This window comes from Tiliqua scincoides, chromosome 1 (assembly GCF_035046505.1).
Source record: "Tiliqua scincoides isolate rTilSci1 chromosome 1, rTilSci1.hap2, whole genome shotgun sequence".
Classification (NCBI taxonomy): domain Eukaryota; kingdom Metazoa; phylum Chordata; class Lepidosauria; order Squamata; family Scincidae; genus Tiliqua; species Tiliqua scincoides.
Genome location: NC_089821.1, coordinates 118,952,011 through 118,957,686, shown reverse-complemented (window position 1 = coordinate 118,957,686; position 5,676 = coordinate 118,952,011). Strand labels below are relative to the sequence as shown.

The 5,676-nt window shown below is 46.6% G+C and overlaps 1 long non-coding RNA gene across 1 annotated transcript; it reads right to left on the bottom strand.

The window, feature by feature from the left end:
- Positions 1 to 1,816: 1,816 nt before the first annotated feature.
- On the bottom strand, positions 1,817 to 2,479 carry LOC136636876 (uncharacterized). The gene is made up of 3 exons (XR_010793561.1): positions 2,320 to 2,479; positions 2,012 to 2,185; positions 1,817 to 1,918 (listed from the first exon to the last, which is right to left on the bottom strand). It is a non-coding gene; the product is annotated as an uncharacterized lncRNA (long non-coding RNA).
- Positions 2,480 to 5,676: the final 3,197 nt, after the last annotated feature.

Genomic DNA, 5,676 nt, shown 5'->3' with positions numbered 1-5,676 from the left:
GATCTGTCTTTATCTCCACAGAGATGGTGTCTGCGTGATCTCTGTTCACAGAAAGGTAGTGAGGTTTGTCATACGTTATGGTTACGTTTTCGCTGCTCTCCCCGCGTATGGGCACACAGCGTAGCAGGGGCACATAATAGTCTCCCACGATCTGATGTGTTACAATATCTGAGTAAATGTACAAAGTGGAAAACCCTGCTGTTATATCTGCGGTGAAAGGTAGTTTCTTGACAGGGTTTCCAGGGAACAGCCCTAATATATAGGCCAGCTCCCCGTTTGCTAGAAATGTGTAAGTAAAGGGGGGTTTAAGCCTGACCTTCCTGGCCACGGTGTCATAGTGCAGAACCATTTCCGGGGGGTCCTCGTGGGCCTGCATGACATTGTTCATGTGATCCAGCAGCTCTGGTATGGATGCATAATAGCCCCTTTGTAGAAAAAACACCCACTTCTTCACCCCATTAGAAATTTCAAATGTTGCATCCTCAGTGATTGTATTCCAGCTGTGTGGGTAATGTATTTCTGCTAATCCAACTTCCCAGTCCCCCGTCAGTTCCAGGGGTCGTGCAAGCTGTGTGGTGAAAGAGGCGCTGGTGTTCTGAGGAAATACCTTAGCGCATGCGTTGCTAGGTAGGGTGATATAAAATCCATTTCCCCCCATTTTCTCACCTATGCAGGTTCACGCAGATCTGTACCCGCAACCCAACTGTTGAATTTGTCAGGCCAGCCTAACCATTTCACCAAGTGTTGCTTTTTGTTACCCCGCCCCTTCGTTGCTAAAACTTTTTCAATCCTGTAAACCTGGTCCTTGTTCTTCACCTTTTGTAATTCTTCAGGGTAGAATGTCCCAACAATTGGGTCCCCCGCATAATCTTTTAACCTGAATACAGGTCTTTTTGCTTTGTGGTGGACTTGGTCAACTATGAAAACCTCTGTGGTAAAACTTTGTTCATAACCTTTTTCGAAAACCCCCTTGAGCTTGGAGACCCGTACGTGATCTCCTTTTCTGAACAAGGGAGCAGCTTTTTTTCTGTGTAACCTGTCTCCATAAACTGTTCTCCAGACAGATAGTGTGTTGGATTTGTTAACATCCACGGGTCGTGTCTTGATTGTTCTGTGGAAAGAATGGTTATAGCTCCTTATAAGCTGTGGCAGCACTTCAATATACCTGAATGTGTTCTTAGCTGTAAAAAATCTCCACATTCTTGTTTTCAGAGTCCTGTTAAAACGCTCCACAACTGCGGCTTTGACTTCATTGTTGGTAACAAAGTGGTGAATGTTGTGCTTTTTTAGTAACTCCCTTACAGGCTTATTCAGGAACTCTTTGCCAGAATCAGTCTGTAACTTGCGAGGTATTCTTCCCTGTTTGAAGATATGTTGAAAAGCCCCAGACACCTGCCTTCCTGTTTTGTCTTCCAGGCTCCTAGCCCATGCATATTTAGACAGTATGTCCACCACCGTTAAGATATACTTGTGGCCGCTGTTGTACTTAGAGAACTGCTGCATGTCCACTAAATCTGCCTGCCATTGTGCATCCACTCCCGAGACAATAGTCTTGTTTCTTTTAAAATGGACTCGTGCCTGTTTGTGCAGTGTATAAGCATCCTGTTCTGAAAGCCATGTGCTAACTTGTTTTCTGGTCAGTGATTTACTTTGCTTTTTAGCCTCCTGGTAGAGGGGGTTCACCCCTCCGTAGCTCCCGACTGACCCTGGTGAATAATATATGCTCTTTAAAATTTGATCTGCCATGTTGTTGACTAGCACACATATGGACACAAGTGTCTGTTGTAAAATGTTTTTATTTACAGGTGATCCTTCTCCTTTTGCCACAACAGGTCATTCAGGGGCAAAGGCCTTTGCACGGTTGTCCTAGAGGCTCCCCAATAGACAGATTTTGGAAACTTCTAACCAGCTCATCTGTCTAGACAAAGAAAAATGCTCTCAACACACAATATACACGATGGAATAGCAGGCCCCAATACATTGCCCCAAACTTCAGCCTCCATATATTTACCGGTGAAATGGGGCGACCGGGTCTTGCATCCCCCTCTAATTCCTGGCTTCCAGCCGCCGTGTGTACCCCAACAAGTGGGGGGATGCTTGCTTCTTCTTCTCCCTGTTCTAAAGCACGACTCCAGTATGTCACCCATTCTGGCGCTGTCATCCTGCGCTCCATTTCCTCCAACCTCTGGTTATAAAAAAATGTATAGTTGATCCATAAGCACAAACATCCACAGACCCCCCCCCCACACCCCTGTTATAAGCACACTTCCCATCACCCTTCTATGTCACAAGCACTTATTGTAAAGCGTGTATATTTACCATTGGTTTTGGCCAAAAGGGTCCTGCACCCATCTCTAATTCTTGGGATAAATCATTTTCCACACTGATGGGGTCAACAATTGTCTCATCTTCTGGCTCTAAAGCACGATTCCGATGTGTCAGCCATTCTGGTGCTGTTGTACTTTGCTCCATGTCCTCTGGCTCCTGGTTATAAAAATTGATTGTCGTTCCAAAACACTGGCCATCTGGTAAGTCAAGTTCCATGGGTCTCCCCAGTCCAAAGCACTCTGGCAAGTCAAGTTCCATGGGTCTCTCCATTTTTTTTATTTTTATTTATTTTTGCTTGTTTGTTGTGGTAAGTCTCTACTGGTTGCAAAAGAAAGAGGGTTTCTCCCCTCTCCCCGGCGGTTTAAATTTCCCCCCTCGTCCAGGCATGCCCTGGCATATCCTCGGGACCACCCTCCACACCACGCAGCGGTCCCGTGGTCCCTAAAACCCCCTCCTATTGGTCCGGGGTCCCGAGGGGCGTTCCTACAAGGGTCACATGGCACCCCATTTCCGGGGGGGGGGGGCGGCGCAGAAAATGGCGCCCTTCGGGCGCCACCCTCCCCCCTGGTCCTGCCGTTCTGAAACCTCCACCACGTGGTCAGGGGTCTCGTGAGGAGTTCCTAGAGGGGTCACATGCCCACCCTCCACCCCTTCCGGGGCGTGGTTTCCGCTGACGTATTTCCGCATCCGGTCACGTGCTTCCGGGGGCGGGGCGGGGCGGGGGGGGGAGGGGTTTCCGCATCCGGTCACGTGGTTCCGGTATTTTGACAGAAGGTGGGTCCCTTATACTACTTCCAACAAATCCACGCCCCCAACTTCATTACTATTTGCTAAATGCAATTAGTCAAAAATGGCTTCCACTGAGAGCTTTGTGAACACTATAAAAGTCATTCAAGAAAATAAATTTGACATGTCCGTGAATTTGTCGTAACGTGCCTTTTGGTTTCTGTTGCTGATGTTTTGCTAATTTTGTGACTAGTGGGCTACCTGAAAGATATGCAGCTCAGCAAATTTTCAACCATGAGTCCAATTAAAAGTTTAAGAGAACGCAAATTGTCTATACCAGGGTTTTCTGGCCCAGGAGCCAGATCTAGGGTTTGGGGAAAGACCTCCACTCCACGAATGGAGTTTACCATTCCGCCTACACATTGTGTGTATTCTTAGTCAATCTAGACACTGGGGTGTTCTCAGCAGTTGCGTCGGCCCAGATTTCCTGTTGCATAGCTTTCTTGCATGCCAGGCAACAGACACAACTGCCCAGAGTGTCCTGGTGCCCAGATCTACTGAGAACACACATGGCGTGGAGCCAGAACAGTATACCGGGGTCCAAATGGGGACCGCTTTTTTGATAGACAGTGGTTGAGAGTTTGGCGACCTCTGGTCTATACCTCAGTTGAAAATGGAAGCCCTTGTGCTTTGCACATGGATTGTGGGTGCTTGGGCGTCTCACACAGCGGAGGCACTCTTTGAAGGACTCTGGTGGGCAGGCTCTGCCTCACCTGCCTCCCCAAACACCGCACGTCCCTGCTGAAAACACAGTGTGAACTCATTCAAGTGATTGGTCCTCCAGAGATACAGGGGCTTCTGCAGATACCAAAAGTTACGACCATGGAACAGTCTTCAAAGGCCTCAGTGTTCCAGGCAAACTCAGCTGCTCCAGCAGAGGAGTGAGGTAGGCTGAGGGATGAAATAGCTGCTGAAGAGTTCAAGGCAAGAAGTTCCACTTCTTCTTCTTTGAAGTCTGTTAAAGGGACCCTGACTGAGTTCCCAAACATGGACTACCATGGCACAGAGGAAACCAAGGTTCCACTGTGGTTCCTCTGAGGATTCCTTAATGAGGAATCCTCTGAATCAGAGGAGAGGTGCAGGGCTGTGTCCTCTGGCCATGGAGGGGATGCCAAGTCCAATTCCTGAGTAGCTGTTTCTGGAGAAGTAGTGTCCTGGCTTATCTTGTTAGGAGAAAATGCTATTAGTTCAGAGACAGGTGATGATGAATATACAGGTATGGGTTGCTTAATGACAGGGATCTGGTCTACAAACCCAATCATTAGGCACCTTGGTCATTGTCAAGACAAATGGTTGCCGGATCATGCTCCAGAATGCCTTTTAGGACTGGGAGAAGCAGGAAGAAGGCAATTTGCCCCTGAAAGTGTCATGGAAAATGGTCATGGGGTTGGTTAGCTGACTAAAAGAGGGAAAGAAGCTAGGCCAGTGCATTTGGTGGGACATGTGCAGTATATACAGTCTCTTGTTTGCCAGAACATTGCTTTGTAGTCAGAGGTTCCCATTGTTCCTCTTGAGGTGCTTAACCCATTGTTTGCCCAGCCCACAGCTGTACACATTTGATCCCTGTTGCATATATGCAGCGTTGGGCAGAAATGGCTCAATAAATATAATTTAATAAGGCCTGGTGTTATAATTTTATTGGAAGAGGGAAAAGTGTGGTGATTTTTTTTACACTTGGGTAGTATTTCCAGCTATCTTCAAGTGCAGTCAACAATGAGGAGAAGGGAGAAAGAAAGGGAGATTAGACCGGCAAGCACTCTGCTATTCAATATTTAATGAGCGTGAGATCTGCGGTCTTCACAAACACATTTATAACTTACAGGCATGTCAATATTTTTTAAAGGTCAAGTAGGATTCTTTGCAGCCCTTGTAATTACAGTCTTGAGTCTGGAAGGATGGTGACTCCTTCCATAATCTTCACATTGAAGTTCATCTCTCTGTGGAATTCACTTTGAGGGACCTTTACAAGAAATTTGCCCAGTGAAATTTCAGTTAATCACAGCACATGCCTATATGTGCCTACGGGGAGTAAGTCCCATTGGGTTCAATGGGGCTTAATCCAGGAAAGCATGGTTAGGATTGCAGCCTCAGTTACTTTAATATAAGCCATTATTATTGACAGGTGAAACCTTTGTGTTTTTTTTACAGAAAAATTTATATTCAGCCTCAATACTTACTTGACTTTTGGATGAATCAGAATTGGTATACCAGATACTGCTTCAGTGCTCTGGCATTCCTGGAGGAGGGCAAAAGATCAAGATTATATAAAATTTATTGCTATACAAACACTCCCTGGCAATTCCTCTTGTCCAGAAGTTTTCCCTTCCCCCCCAAACTTCACTTAGTGCCCATGCCTTTGTATAGAAGGGAGAATTTTGGCAGGTGCAGCTAAACATGGAAGGGTCTTAAAAAGTTGCACCTGCCCTCTTCTATACAATTGTTAAAGGGACAGGCACTGTATCCTCCATTGTATCTGGTTACCCTAGGCTAGAGGTGAGCGGAGAAGCAGTCTGTGAATGCACTCCACCCACTTGCGGTGTGAGAGCTTGTCTCTCCCACCAA